We start from the raw sequence: 21,875 nt of genomic DNA on the forward strand, positions 1-21,875 counted from the left end.
CTCCTTCCGTTCCCTGGTCCTTAGCAAAATTTCCTGTTTTGCTTTGTTGAGCAGGCTAGTGTAGTCCAGAAAAGCCCTAGGGCAAGGGAGGTGGCAACAGGGAACGAGTTCGCACAGAGAAAATTCTGGAGATCTCCACATCACCGAAAGGCGGGAGAAGATCCCACGTTAGTTCCAAACTTCCAACTTTTCTGGGCTCGGGACAGGCGGTTAAGAGACTTGACAGCAGCCAGCCGCAAACGTGAAAACCCGGCTAAAGGTAGGCGCAGCCGCTGGGTGACGTCACTGGCTGGGCGGAGCCAAGGCCAGAGTCTAGAGGCTCGAAGACAAGGTCAGCGCCGGGGGCGGGGCGGGTGGGTGGGTCCCGAGGTGGGAGCGGGGCCTGGGAAAGGCCGGCTGGGAGGCGGGGGCGTGGCCAGAGGTGGGCTGAGGCCGCGAGTCAGAGGAGGGGGGGCGGGCCCGGGGGCGGGGCCTCGGCCCGTGAGGCTCGCGCCTGCGCACGGGCGTGCCGGGGGGCGGGACCGCGCGCGCGCGCTGAGCGGGCCCCGGAGGGCGGAGTCCGCGCTGGCGCCCGCCGAGGGAGGGGGCGCTGTGGCCCGGGAGTCCGGCGCTCCCTCAGGCCGCGGACGCGATGCTGGAGGCTGCGGGCCGGGCGGCGGGGTCGGCGGGGATGTGACGCGCCGCCGCCGTCCCTCGCCTGTCGCCTGGCCGTCCCGGGACCTGCAGGGGGCAGGGTCAGCCGCCGCCGGGCCGTGACCGAGGACGAGGCGGCCAAGCGGACCTCCCCGCACGGTGAGCGCCGGGGGTCGGTCCGTCAGGGCTGGAGCTGGGGGGCCGGAGGCGGGGCGGGGCCGGCGCCGCGGGCGTCCCCGGGGGCTGGGCGGGGGCGAGCGCGGCCGGCGGGGGGGGCCCCCAGGGGGCGGCATCTCTCTGGGGTGACCCTCGGGGCCTCCCCGCGAGCCGTCTGGAGGCCGGGAGGGCGTGGAACGGAGAGGCCGGACGCCCCGGTGCCCCGCGAGCGGTGACAGACGTGCGGGGTCCGCCGGCGGCTGGGGCGGTCGCCGGTCCCGAGCGATGGGGCGAGGCTGGGGTACCCAGCGACCTCAGTGCCTGCGCAGGGCTGATGGGGAAAGTACCGGTGTGCCCCCATGACCGTGGTTTTCTCCCTTTTTTTTTTTTCTTTCTCCTCTTTACATTGGTGAGTCAAAACAAAGACACACCCTAAAATACATCCTGAGATGAAACTTCGGTCTGGAGCACACCGTTGCCGTAGGTGCAGATTGATGCTTGCTCGCGCCTTTTCAGACTCCTGCAGTTTACACACACACACACACACACACACACACACACGCACACACCCGTAGAAAGCTACTTTTTCGGGGGGAAGTGGAGTGTGGGTCAAAGTCAAAGGCCGATGGCCCACCTTTGAGGTCGCTGTTGGTGGCCCAGCTTAAGTTGGAAGGCCAGTAATTGCAAATTCATCTCCGCAAGCTGCCCGGCCAATTGGGCTTTGCGGTTGTGAGCCTTAGGCCCTTCCTTGGTGGTCCCAGATGGAAACTTGTCAGTTTCAGATGGCCTTTGGTGGGATGACTTGTGGGTTTCTTAAAAGGAGCGAGATGCGTTGGGTTGTAGGTTTCTCCAAGGGAGCGGAGTTGGAGAAGACATCGCTGACATCGCTCTTTCTTACCTGGTTTAAATACCCACCCCCCTCCATTGCTGTATTAATGTTATGATAAGGACTTAAATGTTCTGATATTTTAGCTTAAAGTCAATATCCTTAGACATTGTTACTGTTTGCCTCTATTTATCATAGCTCTTAGCTCTTCCTATTTGGTTGTTTTTACCAATATCGACCTTAAAGATAATCTTTAGCTTTAAAACTACTGTACTTTCTTGAACTCTGGCAGTAAGTCCCTACTTTTTTGCATCAGTGCTTTATTGATATATCACAGTAGAAACTTCTTGAAGGCCTTCAAAGAGAAGACAGTCTCCATTCAATAACATCACTTATTCTGTTTTACCTCAACCAACCAAATCTGGTTTTTCTTTATTTTTATTTTTTAAAATTTGGTGCCTTGATCCAGTCATTGACTAAAAGATGGACGAAGGGGACTTTTATTAAATGTATTTAAAATTTTTTTTTCTCTCTCTCTTTTTTTTTTTTTAATGCCACACCCAGTGATGCTTAGGGGTTACTCTTGGCTCTGTATTCAAGAATTACTCCTGGTGGTGTTCAGGTCACCATATGGAATGTTGAGGATCAAACCCTGGTTGACTGTTTGCAAGGCAAGTGCTCTACCCAGTGTGCTATTAGAGTTTTTTTTTTAAAGTCAAAATTTTGTTTTGTTTTGTTTTTGGACCACAGTTCAGCAGTGCTCAGGACTTACTCCAGGCTCTGCACTCAAGGATCACTTCTGATGGTGCTCAGGAGATCATATGTGGCTACTTGCGAGGCAAGCACCTTACCACTGCACTATCTCTCAGGCCCCAGGAAGAAGGGGACTTTGATTCCATATTTGAAAGTCCATTAGTGACTCTCCATCATCTGTTTGATGAGTCAGAGTCTTTACACAATTCCTGCTACATGTCTATATTTCTCATTTCGTCTTCTGCCTTTATGCCAGTCTTCACTGTACAAAGACTGCTTGGAGATCTCTGAAGATGACATCTTTGTGGTTTTACACTGTTCCCTCTGTTGAAAATTCTCTACTTAATAAACAACTTGTCCTTCAAGACTTAATCAAAATATCACCTCTGAATCTTGTCCAGATGTTTTATTCCCCTTGTCTGGACCAATCCAGTAATAGTAGCATATTGTACATTCGCAGTTAGAATTTGTTAGGGGAGAGTTAATGATTTGTTTGTATGTCTCTTCGCTAGAAGAGCTTTTTAATGTTAGAAAACATTGTAATTTCAGCAAATACTTTCTTAAGGTACAAGTGCTGAAAAACTAATGAAGTTTTGAGAAATGCTTTTGATCGTGAGCATAGCTGTAAGATAGGCAAAATAAGTTATCTGTGGTTTCAGTGTCAGAAAACTTAGAAAAGAAGTAGAGGTACTTTTAAATGTTTAAGAATGAAGTCAGAGTTTTGTTGATTAGGAATGAAATCCTGGTTATGATCAAGATAATAATAATTTAAAAAGTACACATATAAAAAACAAACAATAGCTAATGCATTTTGTGATGCATTACTAAAAAGGGTCTGACCAAAGATTGCTGCTTATTTGATATAAAAACTTTATTCTGAGGTAAAATAATTTGCCCAAGGTCATACCGGTAGAGAGACAGAGCTGTTTACAAATCAGCCCTTTTAACCATCTGTACATTTTACCTTTGCTCCTTGATTTTCCCTATTCTGCATCTGAAAATTTATATTGCAGTTTGAATAGGGGTTTTGAAAAAGTTGGGAATATATTGGGAAGAGGGTGTGGAGCAGCTAAATTAATAGAATAGTGAATTTAAAAGGACAAACAGTTTGGGTTCAACTTTAAAAATTGTACCCATTATACAACGAAAGCATTTTCGTAACTTACGTACTTGAGGTTACTTTAGCTCACCTGTATTCTAAATCTGCTGACCTTAATATAACATGTGTATATTTGTTACTCCAGGGTGCTTTGGGATGAAATAAGGAAGTTGTTTTTAAGTTTTTAAGAAAGAGCAAATTGGTGTGCACTTTTTCCCTTCTTGAATGCTTACCTGTTAGTTTTAGGGGCTTAGAGCTCTTGAGCGACAACGAAACATGAGAATTCATTTGGGAATCTGGAAGAAACCTAATCTTCACGATTCCATTTACTAGCTAGTTTTAACCTAAGTGCTTGGAGCCCTCTCTCCAGATGCCCCATAACAAGTGGCTTCTGCTTCCCATATGGAGATACTACATATTATGTTTTGATGGTAAAATGAGATTTAATATAACAAGGTTACAGCTGCCTAAAAGCATGGCTAGCACAACATGTTTGGCTAGTAGTTTACGAGACGGACCTATCTAATTACTCATATGTGATAGATTTATTTATTTTTTTAAGCCTCAGTGATGCTCCTGCTATTCTTGGCTACCCTTAGTTTTTGGGGATCACTTCTGGCAGTGCTTGGGGTACAATCTGGTGTCTGGGATCAAACTCAGCTATATGTGAAGCTTGTACCCCAACCTGTTGAGTGATCTCTCTGGCTGAAGGTTTTTTGGTGAAAATGTAGCTGATTTGTGTGTGTGTGTGGGGGGGGGGTCGTTGTACTTCTGAAGTATATATTTACTGTGATGGATCTTTAGTTTTAATAGATTTTTATTTTTTGTTTTTTCCTTTTTGGATCACACCCAGCGATGCTCAGGGGTTACTCCTGGCTCTGCACTCAGGAATTACTATTGGCGGTGCTTGGGGGATCATATGGGATGCTGGGAATCGAACCCGGGTCGGCTGCATGCAAGGCAAACGCCCTACCCACTGTACTATCGCTCCAGTCCCAGCTTTAAAAGATTTTTTAAAAACGCAACTCAATGGTCAATAAATAAAATAGTAAAAATAAACTTCTCATTTAATTTTCATATATGTGTTTTGCACTATAATCAAGGCATAAAAGTAATATTTAAGAACGTATAGTTAAGTTTTGCTATTGTTCTTGTATATTAAATTGTACATTATTTATATTACTTGTTTTTGTTTTGTGGGCCACACCTGGTAGTGCTCAGGAGTTATCCTGGCTCTGTGCTCAGGGAACATTTCTAGCAGTGTTTAAGGGGGAACCATATGGGGTGCCATGGATCAAACCTTAGTTAACTGCATGCAAGGCAAGAGCCCGACCTGCTGTACTGTCTAGCTGGTCCCAACTTACTTTGTTTTAATAATCAAAAATTCTGGTTACTTTCAATTTTGCAAATAATGCAATTAATACACAGCAGGTCTTCATTTTCACATTTTTTCTTTAGAGTCCTAGAAGGGCATTACAAGGTCAAACTATGAAAGCTTTGTCATTCTTGAAATATATTGCCAAATTTATTTTTGAAAAATTTTATTGAATTTTATTGCCTCCAACAGGTTGATTGACCAGTATTTTACTTTACAAATTTGACTTTTAAAAGTTTCCCTTTTCTTTGGGGGAGGGGTGTAGGGAATGAATTGGAGAGGATGGAGCTGTAGTACAGCAGGTGGGGCTTTTACCTTGCTCCTCACTGACCCCCTGATTCAATCCCCAGCATCCCATATGGTCTCCCGAGCAATGTCAGGAGTAATTCCTCAGTTCAGGACCCTGGAATAATCCTTGAGCATAGCTGGGTGTGGCCCCAAAACCAAATAAAGGAATAAAAGTTTGCTTTTTAAAAAAGACATAAAAGGAGACTTGTGTCTAATATCACTGTCCATAATAAGAAAGCAAATGCAGTATTTTTTATGGTTTTATTTTCTCCTTTGTATGAATTATTTTTCTTTCTTCATAAATTTGCTTGAATCTTCTTAATCTCTTTTGACTTGTCTTAGTTTTTTATTTTTTATTGTAGACTAATTTTTAAAATTACTGAGGCCACTGACTTAAAAACATTATGATTTCATCTTTTAATGATGAAAGAGAATGTCACTGACATCTAATGTATACTTCCATTGAATTTAATTTATGGATTGTATACTATAAAGATGCATCCTATAAATATCTAAGTGAGTTTCCACTGACAATGCTTGCTGTTTTTCTTTCTGAACCTGAATGGGAAACAAAACAAAAAACTAAACCTAATTAAAAATTTTATTATCATTGTTTATAATAGGCACTTTAAAAAAATAAACTTGGACAGATTTTTGTGAAGGAAATATTTAATATTTTGGATAATTCATTGAAGTTTTTGTTGGTTTGAAATAACCAGAAGATCATTTCTTAAATATATGAAAGTAAAACTCTGGTTTCTGCTTCTCAGGAGAATGAGACATCCTAGATACATGAACTATTGTAGGGTGATAATTAATTGATTGAATCTAGATTCTGACTGCTGGTCCTTGGCATGAAGTTTTTTGCTTAATCCTTTAACAATTTAGGGTTGTAAATTATTTTTATAGCCTCATTTTGCAAATGAGAAAACTTAGATAAAGGAACCTGCCTAATTTGTATTATGAAACTCAGTCTGCCTGAATTTAGAATCTCTATTTGAAAATCGTATGTTATTCTTATTTTGTTTGCTTAGTTGGGAGAGATATTAACTGTTTCAAAGCAAGGGAATGATGTATGGTATGTTAGAACTTTTAGAGAGATGGTTGAATTGGAAATTAGAAAGATACTGAATTTTTTTGATAGAAAGTGTTTCAAATAGGTTATATGAGAAAGGAAGCTGAATTGCACAGTGGAATTGAAGATTAGGGGATATTTATAGGAATATACAGGACTTAGAATTAAGTATAATAAAGTAGGAAGCTGCAACGATGATTTGGAAGCTAGGGCTATTATGTTGTATCTAATATGGTGACATAGCCACCTCCCACACTGGATTATATGCTCTTGAAGGACAGGTACCCAGTAGAAGGTATGAGCTAATAGAGAATGAGCTAATAGCGGAAGAGGGCAAGGATTTGAATGGGGTTAGGGGTAGGGCCTGGAAGAGGGGGCAGAGACCATATAATTAAAATCAAAGCCTGAACACAGGATGGGGAGCTTTGGAGAGTTGACAGCTTTCTTGTAAAAGAGAGCAGAGCTTGAGAACTTCGGGACTAGAGAATGGGGGTTAGGAAACTGTTAAGAAAAGGGAAATATTAACAAAGAAGTAAACATAGAATGCCATCTCAGGTACAAAGAGTTCTCCTTGGTATTCCTTATTGTGATATGCTAATCCCCCCTCCCCCCCTTGCCTTGTCTAACTTTTTGTTGCGGTTTGTTTTGTTTGGGGTCATGTTCAGTGATCGCTGCTGGCAGTGTTTGGGGAATCATATATGGTGCCAAGGATCAAAGCCAAGTCACTTGCATGCAAGGCAAGTCCCTTTCCATTGTCCTGTCTCTCTGGCCCTCTTCTGAGGTCTGTTTGCAGTAGGGCTTTTAGGTGCTGATACTGGAGCTTGGTGTCCCCTTTGGAGAGCAGCCCAATGCTCCATTTTTTGGGGGTGGGGTGGGGAGGTTGTTCTGTTTCTTCTTCTGGGCCATACCTTTTGGAGCTTGGGGGATACTCCTGGCTTGTTGTTCAGCATCAGTCCTAGTGGTGAGTAGTGCTTGTGGGAACCATGTGGTCAATGCTGGGGTGAGGTTGGTATCCTGAATGCAAGTCATGTGTTCCAGTCCTTTGATTTATAGTCCTCCCTCCTGCTCCTTTCTTTTTAAGTGAATTGACCAAAGTATGATAAGTGTAATCTAAATATTTGGCTCTTCTGCTAAATTGTTTGCTCTTGAATATCCACAACAGTATTTTCTAACTTTAAAGACTTCTTACTGTTTTATATTGAGATTTTGAGTCATAGGGAAGTTTGAGGATTCTTAAAGTCTGTCTGAATCCGTAGAAACTCCTATTTCCTCCCCCTTGTTGCTTTTCTTTGTTGATTAGTAGATGAATTTGAATATCGTTGAATCATCTTTGAAGATTGTTTATCTTAAAAATGCACTAAGACTATCATAGCAAGTAATTAAGAATTTCTGTTCTGTTTGTGCTTTTCTGTAGTTATGGTATAGAGAGAGGCTTGCTTTAAATTTCCTTGTTTCTTTTTTTTGTTTTTGTTTTTGGTTCTGACCTGGCGATGCTCAGGGGTTACTCCTGGCTCTGCACACAGGAATCACTCCTGGCAGTGTAGGATGCTGGGGATTGAACCCTGTTTGACTGCATGCAAAGCAAATACCCTACCAGATATGCCAACCCTCCAGTCCCAGATTTCTTTGTTTCTTTAAATTTTTTCCTTTAGTTTAAAATTTTATTTTAATTTTGATATTTAATTTTATTCTTTTTATAAAATTGATAAAATTTTACCTTTATTAAACTGCACTGTCGTTCGTTGTTCATCGATTTACTCGAGCGGGCACCAGTAATGTCTCCATTGTGAGACTTGTTACTGTTTTTGGCATGTCGAATTGCCAGGCTCTGCTGAACGGGCGGGATACTCTCGGTAGCCTGCCAGGCTCTCTGAGAGAGGTGGAGGAATCGAACCCAGATCAGCCACATGCAAGGCAAATGCCCTACCTGCTGTGCTATCGCTCCAACCCACCTTTATTCAAAAATTTAAAAAATTTAGCTTTTACTTAATTTTTTTGTTTTATGTTTCATGTTTTTGGATCACACGTGGATTGACTGTGCTCTGGGTCACTTTCTGCAGTGCTCAGGAGACATAAGGTCCCTGGAGATTGAACTCTGGCCCTGCATGCCTTCAGTTCTTGAGTGCACTGTCTGACCCATTGGTTGGTTCTTTACTTAGACCCTATATCTGTTTTTCAGAATCAGTTGGAAAAGGAATTTGTATTGATTTCTTCTGCTACTGTTTGCTAAGAGCATCCTTACCCTCCATTCTGCATTCTCCTTCCCATTGTTCATTTGCTCAGTTTCTATAGTTGGTAAGTATAATGGAAAGAGGAAAAGAAAAAAAAATTCATTTACTCCTTTCTATAGTTGTCAGTACTCTTTCCCCCGTCATCACTGCTCCCAGCTATTGTTTCATTTGGCATCAGTGAGTGAGGTCATTCAATATTTGTCCATTCTTTCTGACTTACTTTGCTTAATAAGGCATCTTTTATTTCTCTCTACATTGTGGTGGAATGTAAGATTTAACCTTTTCTTATAACTGAGTAATGAATAATATTCCATTGTGTATATATATCTTATTTTTTCTCCCTGCCCCTCCCTTCAAGCTTCCCCTTTCCCCTGCACCCTCTGCCCCCAACACACACACACACACACACACACACACACACACACACACACAGACACAGACACACAGTCACTCTCTGGGGTCAGGAGTGTAACAAGGAACCTTTCCAAGCTTGGCCAGGCAGTGCAGAGTTTGAGCCCCAGGATGTGGTGTTGCTCAGGTTCTGCAGTGCAATAGACCTTTAGTGTTGGTGGTGCTCACTGGCCACCAGGGCTACACCAGCAGTGCTTGTGATCCCCAAGGCTATGCTTGGAGATGGTTGGGAGGCCATGTGGGGCTTGCGATTGGATGTGAGTTGGTCTCATGGTGGGCATGCACCCTAATCGATGCTCTAACCGGTATCCTATGCCTTATATCCCCTCCACTCATCTTTACTCGCTCACCTGTTATTGGGGACTTGCATTGTTCCAGATCCTGGGCTGTAGTAAATAGTGTTGCATTGAACATAGATATGCTCATATCTTTCCCAGGTAGTGTGTTTGTGTTTTTAGGGTAGATTTTAGATGCTTCGAAGTTGAATTACTGGGTCTAAAGAAATAGTAGTTCTAGTTTCAATTTTTTTGAGAATTCCTAGTGTTTCCCATAGAGGCTGAATCAACTTATTATACCACCAGTTGTGAATGAGGGTTCTTTCCCTGACCCCTGCATCCCTGCCTGTAATCTACCTCTCTTTAAAATGCAAAATATAAATCCAGATCCTATTTTTTAAGAACACCTCAGCCCTTCTCCCTCCTCTTGTCTAACCAACACACCATTCCTCCTTACCAAGTTATCAGTATCTTTGATGACTGAGCCCCTGGTGAATACATTAGGGACATGAGCTAGGCAGACACAGGAAGGTACTTTGAATTGTTGTGGTATTAATGATATTTGGTTGCAGTCTGAGTGCTTTGGGGAAATTTGAGAGCTTTCTCTGACCATTAGGTCTTGGCAGCCTCTGTCAGGCTTGGGAGTTAAAATATTCTCAGAAGACCATTGCTTAGAAAAGCAGGAATTATGTATTACAGCTATTTAAGTATTTATAATAAGTCAGGTGGTATTTTGGTTTGGGTTGGTCAGCCAGTTTACTGGAAACACATGCATGTATTATTCCTTCTCAGGGAGTAAGAAGGCCGTATAAGGATTTCTTTATTTTTCCCCTTTGTTTTATTTTTATTTTGTCTCAAGTTTGTTATTGTTTTTGTCTTAGTACAGTTTATAATTATAAACTGTTAATTATGATTGGTACTAGTGAGGCTGTAGAGCTGGCCAGTCCAGCAGTTGGTATATTTTTAGAACTTGTGAAATCCTGTCTTGTAAATTCTCTCCATCCAGTCTTTAAGATCAGATCCTAAATCTGGATTTTCCTCATTTATGTATCTGTCAGTAAATACCCTCCACTAGTCAAGGATGTGACTCAAATGGTAGATGGTAGATGCTTTGCGTGTGTGAGATCCTGGCTCTGGGCCCTGGTACCCTTTAAGTACTACCAAGCCTAAGGACAGTTAAGCTCCAACACTACTGACATAGACTCTAATGACAGTAATTAAAAAAAAAAACAAAAAAACCCCCCCACAAAAACAAAGAACAAAGAAATACTTTCTGAACATGTCCTAACTATATTGTAGTGAACAAAACACATTTTATTCCTTCTGGAGTGCTTCTTTTCAAGTTCAGATACAGAAAACAATTAGGTGTCTCTGTATTGTATCAGTTATTGTACTGATACAGAGAAAAGAATAGAATAAGGTGGAAGGAGCAGAAGAGGAACTAGTTCTGCCTTATCATATAGGTGGTTAGAAAGGGTTGTGATGATGAGTGCTGTTACAGCAAGATCTGTAAGAATTGAGATTGTGATGTGTGTAGATATTGGGGGGAAGAGGGTTTGAGAAAGATGTAACAAGAGTACAGATGTAACTCTGACATGCTTATTCAATTTCAGATTGACCAGCTGAGGCAGTGAAGGAAATGATTGGTGGAAGATGAGGTCATAGAACAGGCAGGAGATGGGTTGGAGGGGTCTAGTAGGAAGGTACATAATAGAATTGATATGGTCGTGTTGGTCTTTAGGACAAAGTTGGCAGGGCATTGAAAGGTTTTTACTTGCAGTAGACCTCTCAGTTGCTGTGTAAAAGGGCAAAATGAGATCATTCAATAGACTCCAGCAATAATCAGGATGGTTGATGATGGTAATTTTAGGCAGGGATTGGGAGAAGTGCTTACACTGTACATACATTTTAAAGGGAGAATCAACAGGATTTGATTGTGCATTGTTTGTGGCCTGTGGATTTTGGCCTAAACACCTGGCAGAATGGAATTACCATGAACTGAGACCGGGAAGACTGCAGGAGAAGCAGGTTTTGTGGGGAACGGGTGAGTTCAGTTTTGGACATGTTGAGTTAGTCTGAATAGAGATACTGTTTAAACACGTAGGTGAGTGTATGAGTCTACAGTTCAGGGCAGAGATCTGAACTGAAGATGTAAATTTCTTGTCATTGACTTAGAGATAGTATTTACTATAGTGGGAACTGATAGAAGATAATCTAGGGAGTATGTATACTTGGTGAAGTCCAAAGTGAAGTCCAAAGCATGCATCTGTTTTTTTATCTTTCTCTCTTTCTCCCTCTCTCATCACTCTTTTCCTCCTTCTCCCTTCTCCCTCGCTCTCCATTTCTCTCCCTCTCTTTTCCTCCATCTCCCCTCCCCCCTCCCCGCCATGGGGTGGGTAGAGGGAGAGAGTGAGAACTATAGCACATGCATACACTTGCAAAGGAAGAAGGGGAATTAAGGCTGTTATAGCTGTGTCAGGTCTTATTCCGCCTAAGACTAAGATATATTAGACTTGGCATTATGAAAATAATTGGTGACCATAACAACTTTTTTCTAGTGGAGTGGTGGATATAACAACTTGATTGGGCTGGGTTGTTTAAAAGACAACTTTACTCTAGGAACTGGAGATAGCCAGTTCTTTGAACTTGTTTGCTATAAACTAATGCTGAAAAAATAGGATGCTAACTTGAAAGGAATGTGGACCCAAGGACTTTCAATTTTCTTTTTCTTTTTGGGTCACACCTGGCCATGCACAGGGTTTATTCCTGGCTCTGCACTCAGAAATTACTCCTGGTGGTACTCAGGGGACCATATGGGATGCTGGAAATCCAACCCGAGTCGGCCACATGCAAGGCAAATGCCTGCCCATTGTGCTATTGCTCCAGCCCCAAGAGTGGTGCCTTTTTTTTTTTTTTTTTTTGCTTTTTGGGTCACACCCAGCGATGCTCAGGGGTTACTCCTGGCTCATGCACTCAGGAATTACTCCTGGCGGTGCTCGGGGGACCATATGGGATGCTGGGAATCGAACCTGTGTCGTCTATGTTGGCTGCATGCAAGGCAAATGCCCTACCCGCCGTGCTATTGCTCCAGCCCCCAGAGTGGTGCTTTTTTTATTTGTGAATTCAGCATGTTTATAGCTGATGAAACAGAGAAGAGGAAAATAATTATTAGATCTCAATTTTTGAAAAAAACGTCATGAAATTAATTTTACAGTCTTTGAAGCCAGGCTCGCCATTATCATATGTGTCCCCAGGTATTGAGTTAATTCTTTCAAATGAGCACATCGAATAGTGGACAGCAGAACATCCCTTCCCCACAGAAAATGCAATATCATTAGTTCAGAACTGTAATTTTTATATGTGGGTAGTGAAATACTTTATGAATTATGAGGAAAGGATTGTGGTCTTTTTATTCTTCCCTCTAGTTCCTATAACTATCCATATAAATATAAATTATCACTCTGTAGCTTTGCAATAATTGGTCTATGGTTGATTCTAAAATTTGATTTTGTAATCTATGTCCAATATGGTAGTTTAACTACAAAGTGCTTTTATAAAACAGAAAAACGTGTGTGTGTGTGTGTGTGTGTGTGTGTGTGTGTGTGTGTGTCTTCATAAGCAGTGCTCACAGGTCTTGGGGTCGTTCTCACTGATAATTGGTTAAATGGGCTGGATGGTTTAATGATCAGACCTTGTTTAGCTTAGGCCCAGTTATTTTGGGGACCACAAGGGCCAGTTCTGGTGGAGCTTGGAGACTCCACAGCTATACCTGGCAGTGCTTAGGAGGCCATATAGTGCAGGGGACTGAGTTAGGGTCATTATATATGTAAGGTACGTCCTCTAACTAGGAGCTCCAAAATGAATTTTTCGACAACAGTGAAACTTTTGAAAGTATAAATGAAGTGTTTTTAGGGAAAAAGTTGGTCACCATTTTCTTCTAATAAATCTGACTGCACTTTCATCGTAATTGCTTCTAATTGTTGAATTGATGTCTGAGTTCAGCTCAGAAACAAGTTGAAAGCCCATATTACAGTGACAGTACTTTGCTTCTTTTAGGATAAGAAGTTATCAATATTTAGTGCATTACTGCAATCATGTCTTAATCGTAGTTGGTCTTCTTCCAGATTTGCTTCCCATAAGCTACTGAACCACACAACTGGCTGCTGCGTTTCGGAAACACAGGTTTGATTAGGTTTTTATTTGTATTGCTTAAAAATCTTCTGTGGCACCTTATCGTCTGGCAACTTTAGTTCACGCTCTTGTGTCTTTGTTCACCCCTCTCTGCACATGGACTCTACCTTATTGGATCTGGAGTGCTTCTGTAGAGGATTTTAATGCACAGATAATGTTTCTGACTATAGGGCTCCAGGATAATGGTTGAATTCTTTATTGGAGTTCAGATTGTTGTCTATGAGCTGTAGACGCTATCTCATGAAGATAAGAGCTTTGACATCTCTGTGCTTTCGCATATACTATTGCTTTCTTTGCCCAGAGAATCGGACTTCTTAGTTATTTCATGAAATCACTTTACCTTTTTAAATGCCAGTAGAGAGGATTCCTTCACCGTTTTTTTTTTTTTTCTGTTGTTCTAACCTGGGTTGGCTGCATGCAAGGAAAGAACCATGCCTGCTGTATTTTCTCTCTCGTCCTCAAGGATTCCTTTTCCAGGAAAGCTTATAGGCATATTTTTATTATATCTCATCTACTCATCCCCCATTATGTTCTCTGTTCAGTGTGTTCCAGTAACATTTTGCAGTTACTGTGTTGTAATATTTGGTTATAGTTTTATTCTGTTTACTTTCATTGACTCTCGCCCCAACACAAATTTATTTATAGGGGTTCTCCCCAAGTATGCTGGAAGTGCCCCCTTTCCACTTGTGCGAATCTAATAAAACTGTGCCTGGACCCGGTGCTGCTGTGTTGCTGGGATCTGGTGGTGGTGGAGGTCACCAGGGCCCTACCCAGCAGTGCTGTTGTGGGCACTGGAATGCCTTTGAGCCATCTTCCTGGCTTTAGTACTTTTGTTTGAATGAATCACTGGGTAAAGCAGTTACTCAACTTTAACCGAGTTTTGAGTGACTTCATTGGTTGAACTTTATATAGAGCATATGAATGAGTAATTCAGGTTAGTGTTTTTCAAAACACCCCAACTGTCTTAGAATATTAAAATTTCCTGAAATGCCAGGCACACCTCAGGGATAGTCTTAGGTTGTAGAACCACTACAATAAAATGAATGTTTCAATAAAGCTTGTGATATGAATTGTTTGACTTTTCAATACATAAAGAAGTTATGTATTCCTCATTACATAAAGAAATTAGTGTGTAGACTACTAAGTGCAATAATATTATGTTAAGAGAAAAAGTAAATATTTTAAGCTGGCACAGACATGAAACATGCTTTTAGAAACAGGGCGTTGATAGACTTGCTTGACACAGGGTTGTCATAGACTTAAGTTTATGAAAAAATATCGGTGAAATACGGTAAAATAGTTAATGCCTTTACTTGTTCATATGAGAAGAAGAGATGTGTTAATTTCATCATAAATATTAGAGGACACAGGGTTGTCATAGACTTAAGTTTATGAAAAAATATCTGTGAAATACGGTAAAATAGTTAATGCCTTTACTTGTTCATATGAGAAGAAGAGATGTGTTAATTTCATCATAAATATTAGATATTTTTCAGAACAGTCACATTTTTCCCTCTGTAAATTAATATATTCTTTTTGATATAAGCTCCTTCTACCCTGCATGTATCTTAAGCTCATTTCCGAACTTGATTTGACTTCCTCATTACTGTATTCTGTGTCTCCATCTTTTAAGTTACTTAGATTTTTTTCAGATAACTTTTAAGTTTCACTTCTATCTTGTCATTACTGAGTTCTATTATAAAATACAGTCATCACTTTTTTTTTCCACTTCCTGTGTCTCTGGTCCACACACATACTTGGCCGTTGTGTGCTGGAGATCACACCCTTTCTTGTGGTACCAGGAATCCCAAATGGTATAGCCACTAGGATGGAGCTTGGTACAAGAAGAGCAGACCTAACAGATGAAATTCATGGCCTTGGGATTGGAATGAGAGTACAGCACATAGGGTGCTCACCTTGCAGGCAGCCTACGCAGGTTGCAGGTTCAATGTCTGGTCCCACCTCTGGTCCCTTGAGTCCTCCAGTTGTACTAGGAGCGCCCCCTTGAGTCATTCCTGAGCACAGAGCCAGGAGTCATTCCTGAGTACCTCTGGGTGTGCCCCCATTCAAAAACATGTTTGCAGGGCAGGCAATTTTGCCACCAAACCATTACTAGACAACTAAAATGGAAAATTAAAAAGTTTTTTGTTTTTTTTAATAGGCCCACTGTTAGCAGTGCCTGGGGGACCTGGGGTCATTTCAGTTCATTTCATTAATGCTCAGCTCGTGGTGGCTTGTGTGATGCTTAGGCTCAATGGCACTCAGAAGCCATGTATCCTGGGGATCTAACTTGGGGCGTAGTGCAGACTGCCATCTGTTCTGTGTAAGCTATCTCCTGGCCCCTTGAATGATCAGTGTTTAATTTGTTTGCTAAGTCCAGTATTCTTTTTTTTTTTTTTCAGGGAATTCAACATTTTTATTGGGAATCTAAGGGTGGAGTAGCTTTTTAACTGGGTGGCAGCTTTGGGGTATGGACATGACTGCCGAGGCATCTGGAAGTAGAAGTAGGTGGGGGGACCATCCCATCCCGACCCCGAGTAAGCCTGGAGATTTCAGTCACAAAACCTGTGTTTCAGAATTTTTAGCAGATTTTGCCTTGGTGAAATCCATCCTGAGACGGTGGAGTCAGGTCAGGGGCGTGGCAGCGATTTTAGATTGTGGAAGGACGGCTGCTGGTGGCTCTGCTTGGGCAGGCACCAGGCTGACCCATTCCCCTCTGATTTATCCCAGTCTGTTCAGCCTTGTGCGGGTCCAAGATTAACTGCGGCTTCTGATCTCTTTTGAGATTTATTTATCGGTTTCTGAAGCAAGGCCAGTGGTAGTGCTTACATGGTGGTGCTGTAGTTGGTTCATGGGGGTGGCTGCTAGTGCTCCCAGGAGTGATGGGAAGTGGGGGGAGGTAGCCCATCCCAAACCCAAGAAAGAGAGTTCAGTCACAAAACCAGCATACCCTAATATTATATCTTGGTGAGGTCCGTCCTGAGATGGTGGAGTCAAGCCAGGGGCATGGCAGTGATTTTGGATTGTGGAAGCAAGAGGCTGCTGGAGGCTCTGCTTGGGTCAGGCTAACCCACCCCCCTTTGTTTTACACTAGTCTGTTCAGCCATGTGCAGGTCCGAGATTAACTTTGGCTTTTGATCTCTTTCCAGATTTATTTATAGGTTTCTGAAATAAGGCCAATAAATGAGCTTGTATAGCCGAGCCACAGTTGGTTTGTGGGTGTGGCTCCCACATACCTAACTTTTGGCCGTTTAATTTCTTGGTAAACTTGGTCCCAAGTTGTTGGGATCTAGCCAAAGTCACAGTGGCAATTTTGTGGTCTCAGGAAGCCTGAAGGCACCATCAGGCTGCTGATGCACTTGCCCTGCAGGTATAGGTTGACTTGCTGGCAGCACCATACCCCCAAGTTCAGTATTCTTAATCTGACGTAATTTCTCTTAAAAATTCCTTGATAATAGAGTTTTATTTATTGTTTGATTTTTATCACTGTTTCTTGAATTATTTATAGAATAAATATAAATGTACTCTGATTTTAAAGTGTTGTTGAGACTAAGAGAGCAATCTAAGATACTCTTTTACTTTTCTTCTTTGTTCTGTTTTTTTGGGGCTTATTCCTGGCTTTACCCTCTGTATTATCACTATCTCCCCTCTCTTTTTATCCCCTGACTTTTTATCAGTCATATTTTATAAAATTATAATTGTTATTGAAATGAACAAGATCTGGATATTATACGTAATGTTACTAGATTTTATTTATCAGTAATCTCTAGATGTTATGCTTCTTTGAGATGGAATTAATATGAGACACTTTATACATACTGCTGGATCTAAAGCAACAAAAGTACCATTTGGTGGAACTATAGTTATAACATTTATATTTTGCTAATAGTTCTTACTTCAATATCTTATTTTATTTTTATGTTGTGGTGGTGCTACAGTCCTATTTGGTGGTGCAAGGGTTCACACATGATGATTTCAGTGGTGTTGGAGATTGAACTCTGGCCTGATACATGCAAGGCATGTAGGTGACCATTGAGCCACAGTCCAAGGCACCATTGGATAGTTTTAATTGATTCCCTCCCCATCCATGTGTTATGATAATCTTTAGGAGTGAAAAAAATCCCAAGCAGTCTATAGTCCTTGTTCTGAAGCTTAGCAAAGAAAATAGAACATGATTTTAAATTAGGATAATTGTTATATCTGTATGAGAGGAGCACCAAACATGATAATCCTATAGTAAGATTTATTTATAACATGTTACATGAGAAGAACTTTTTTTTCCTTTCTTTTTGGGTCACACCAGGCGATGCACAGGAGTTACTCCTGGTTCATGCCCTCAGGAATCACTCCTGGTGGTGCTCGGGAGACCATATGGGATTCTGGGAATCGAACCTAGGTTGGCTGCGTGCAAGGCCCTACCTGCTGCGCTATTGCTCCAGCCCCAAGAAGAACTTTAAGAATTGTAGTAGCACTGTCCTCCTGTTGGTCATCGATTTGCTCAACTGGGCGCCAGTAACATCTCCATTGTGAGACTTTTTACTGTTTTTGGCATATCGAATACGCCATGGGGAGCTTGCCAGGCTGTAGTAAATAAAATAAAACCTAAGAATTGTAGTATAGTAGAATTTATGGGTACATGCTGTATTAGAAAAATTGGCATTGTGGTTGACAAACAATATTTTTGACAAAATATTTCTTTTTATAATGTGTAATTTTCCAATTTAAAGATTCTGTTACGCTAAAATGCATAGCGCACCATAGTGGTGGACTTGGTGGATTAATGACATGTTACATTTACTTTAAAATATTTTTATAAAACTATTTTAATGTAGTTTTTCTCATCAAAGTTAGGTGTAATTTGTGATTCACTAGTGGAATGAAAATAAGCAATTTTTTTTTCTCTGAAAAAACTGGGTACAGATTTGAAAACAAAGGAAGGAAAAACACATACTGTGTTTTGCTTGTTTTCTGGCTGCAACTGGTGATGCTTAGGGGTTACTCGTAACTAGCTTTGCACTCAGAAATTAACTTCTGGCAGGGGTTGGGGGGGCTTTGTGAGATGCCGGCGGTCGAATCCAGGTCGGCTGCAAGGAGATGCTTTACCTGCTGTCGTATCACTCTGGCCCCACACATACCTTCTTGTTATGTTTGTATTTTGGCTACACCCTGCGGTGCTTGGGAGCAATTCCCAGCTCAGTGCTGAGGGATGAACCTGGACCCCCATTCAAAGTCTGCACTCTTAACCTTTTGAACTATCTCTCTAGCTCTGTGTTTGGACTTAAAACTCTTGTTTCCTGCCATGATAGCAGTAGCTACATTTACATTTAAATCAGTTAAAATTAAAGAGAAATAATGAGTTTAGTCACCCTAGCCTCATTCCAAGTCCTGAATAAACTACATGTGGCTAGTGACTACTGTGTTGAACAAGGAGATACAGAATATTTTTCTAATGAAATAGGTTGCAGACGAGGATAGAAAAAGAAATTGTGTGGAGTGGAGTCATTCTTGAAATTGAAGACAGTCGAAACAGTGACTTTTGTGTGTGCTGTTCTTTTGGAGTAGAGCCAAATCTTGAAGCAGGAAGATATCCCCAAGACAGACTCACTGGCCATCAGGTGGCAGTATCTACTCATGTTGCTGGTTATGGCAGAAGTCCAGGGAAGGAAAGAATGAATTCTCTAGATAAATTTTGGTAGCCTGTTTGCAAGGTTTGTGTTTGTTTTTGCTTTGGGGACACACTGAGTATTGCGAGGAACTTTTTTGTGCCTCTCTGCTCAGGCAGGCTCAGGGAACCATATGGTACCGGGTATTGAACCCAGATTGAACCCAGACCATGTGAAAGGCTAGTGCCCTACTGGCTGAACTGTCTCTCTGACCCAAGGTTTTTGTATATGTGAAAATATACAGGTAAGATCCTTATATTTCAGGAAATGCTCAAGCAAAAATTTTTAAATATTACATACAAATACCATCTATGTAATATATAAAGAAGCATAGCAAGGGAATAGACAGCATCTGATGAAAACAAACCCATCATACTTATGGTTGTTGGGATGGGTGGGGCTGATAGCAGGGTCCATGGACAGTAGTGGCATGTGTGGTAATATTGCATAAAAACATGTATATTCTTATAAGCCATACTTAATTAAAAACAATTCTTTTTTCTTTGAATCTTAAAACATTACTCATTTTACTTGTTGTGCATATATATATATATATATATCAAACCAAAACTATTTTACAACTCACTGTGTGATGCCTTTGGTGTGCTTTATTCTCTTTTGTTCTTGTTACGGAGGTAGCAGTGGCAGTGACTTGTTATTAAGTAGATGAAGACTGTTTTAAAATATTTCTGTGTTGCAGCTAACTTCCAGAATGTGATACACAGTGATTCTCTGAAGCGTTGAAATATTAATTAATTAAATCCAGCTAAATATTCTGAAAGCTGTTGAAACTGGTAACTATTGTAGGGTCTATATCATATATCCTACATGAGCTACTTATAAAAGATAAAGTTTTATGTCACCATTTTAGTTTTCATTTTATTTTTTTGGTACTGGAGGTTGAACTTAGAACCTCATACATGTAAGGGAAGTGCTCTCCTGCTACATTGAGCTACATTCCTGGCCCATTCATTTTTATAAAACATACCAGGGACCTGGGAGATAGCTGAGAGAGCTGGAATGTATGTGGTTAGTAAGTAACGGTCTATTTAATAAAAGGCAAAGAAATGTTGGGAGATCATGTAAATAGATATAGGCCTTGATAAAAACAGCAAACAAAAACTATAGGGATAAATCAAAACTGTCAAAGGTGACACAGAATTATCGGTTGGATTACAGAATAATAGTGGGATGGGCTGTCCCATGCGGGAAAATAATTCCTGACACCACAGGGTCCCTAGAGCACCACTGGGGATCCCGAATGGCCCTCAGCACTGCTGGATCTGAGTAGTACCATGCCAAGTACTGCAACCCGCCTACAAACAGACAACATTTGAAGGCAACCAACCTCCTTCCCTTCCCTTCCCTTCCCTTCCCTTCCCTTCCCTTCCCTTCCCTTCCCTTCCCTTCCCTTCCCTTCCCTTCCCTTCCCTCCCCTCCCCTCCCCTCCCCTCCCCTCCCCTCCCCTCCCCTCCCCTCCCCTCCCCTCCCCTCCCCTCCCCTCCCTCCCCTTCCCCCCTCCCCTCCCCTTCCCCCCTCCCCTCCCCTCTGTCACCTTTTATGGTTTTGATTTATCCCTGTAGTATTTGCGTGCTATTTTTATCAAGGCCTACATCCATTTATATAATCTCCCAACGTTTCTTTGCCTTTTATTAAATAGATTTTTACTTACTAAGAAATTTTGGATTCCCTTAACATCATCTACTTTCTCTCTATAGAAAATATAAGTTTTCCTTCATTTATCCTCATATGACTGAAGAGTTTCCAATTACTTTTGTTACTTTCCCTTAATTTCCTTTTTAATAATGAAACTGACTGCCTTCCAGCTCAGTGTTTTATTCTCTCTTCAGATTTCAACTTCAATCAAGTTGTACATTCTACATTTAATTTTATTGACTTTAACTATGTTTGTGCAGTGGTGTTTTTTTTTTTTTATTGCCACACTTGGCTGTGTCCAGTACTTACTCCTGGGTCTGTGCTCATCCTGGCAGACTCAGAGGGATGATACGTGGTGCCAGGAATTGAACCCATGTTGGCTGCAAGGCAAGTGCCCTCTCTCTGTATTATCACATCAGCTCACAAAGAGTTGTTTTAAGATACAGTTTCTACCCAAATGGTAATTCATTATTAAAAAATAAATTTTTCATCATGGTGCTATTAAAATAACTAGTTTTAAGAATATTTTAAGTTCTTCCAAAGGCTCTGGTAGCTTCTAATTTTATATACTGGATAGCCCGGTAAGCTACCGAGAGTATCTCGCCCGCACAGCAAAGCCTGGCAAGCTGCCCGTTGACGCATTCGATATGCCAAACACAGTAACAACAAGTCTCATGATGGAGATGTTACTGGGTCCACTCGAGCAAATCGATGAACAACGGGAGGACAGTGCTACAGTGCTATAGTGTGTGTGATGACATTTACTTTCTCCTTTTTTGGGGAGTAATTAGTTTTTGGACCACATCCTGCTATGCTCAGGGCTTAATCCTGGCTCTGTACTCAGATTACTCATGGCTTGACTCAGGGGGCTGTCTGTGGTATCAGGGATTGAACCTGGGTTGAACCTGTGCAAGGCAAGTGCCTTACCTCTTATTTTTCTCTCCAGTCCCGCCTTTTCTTGCCTCTCCTCCCCTCACCCCTCCTCACTCCTTCCCTCTTGCCCTTCCTACCCTCCCCCTCTTCCTAGGGGCCCACACCTTTAGCACCACTGCTTCGTGCCCAGGGTTAAATTCAGGACCTCACACATGCTAGGCATGTGCTTTACCACTTGAGTCATATACCCAGCACATTTTGTCTCTTATTAAATTGAGCGTCTTCTTTAATGTTCTATTTTTAGTCGCTTGCCTTTTTTTAATATTTGTCAAGATTCGCTTGGGAGACCATGTATTCTCAGGAATCAAAT

The 21,875-nt window shown here is 41.6% G+C and overlaps 1 protein-coding gene across 4 annotated transcripts in view; it reads left to right on the forward strand.

Moving 5' to 3' along the window:
- Nucleotides 1-546: 546 nt before the first annotated feature.
- The window catches only part of CCSER2 (coiled-coil serine rich protein 2), a 130,184-nt gene continuing 108,855 nt past the window's right edge, over nucleotides 547-21,875 (forward strand). For 2 of the 4 annotated variants that reach the window (XM_056130495.1, XM_056130493.1), the window contains exon 1: nucleotides 547-792. The gene's annotated coding sequence lies outside the window, so the exon portion shown is untranslated. The remainder of the gene's footprint in view (nucleotides 793-21,875) is intronic. The other 2 variants (XM_056130494.1, XM_056130492.1) reach the window with 2 other exon arrangements.

Source organism: Sorex fumeus, unplaced genomic scaffold, assembly GCF_029834395.1.
Source record: "Sorex fumeus unplaced genomic scaffold, SorFum_2.1 ptg000078l, whole genome shotgun sequence".
Lineage (NCBI taxonomy): Eukaryota > Metazoa > Chordata > Mammalia > Eulipotyphla > Soricidae > Sorex > Sorex fumeus.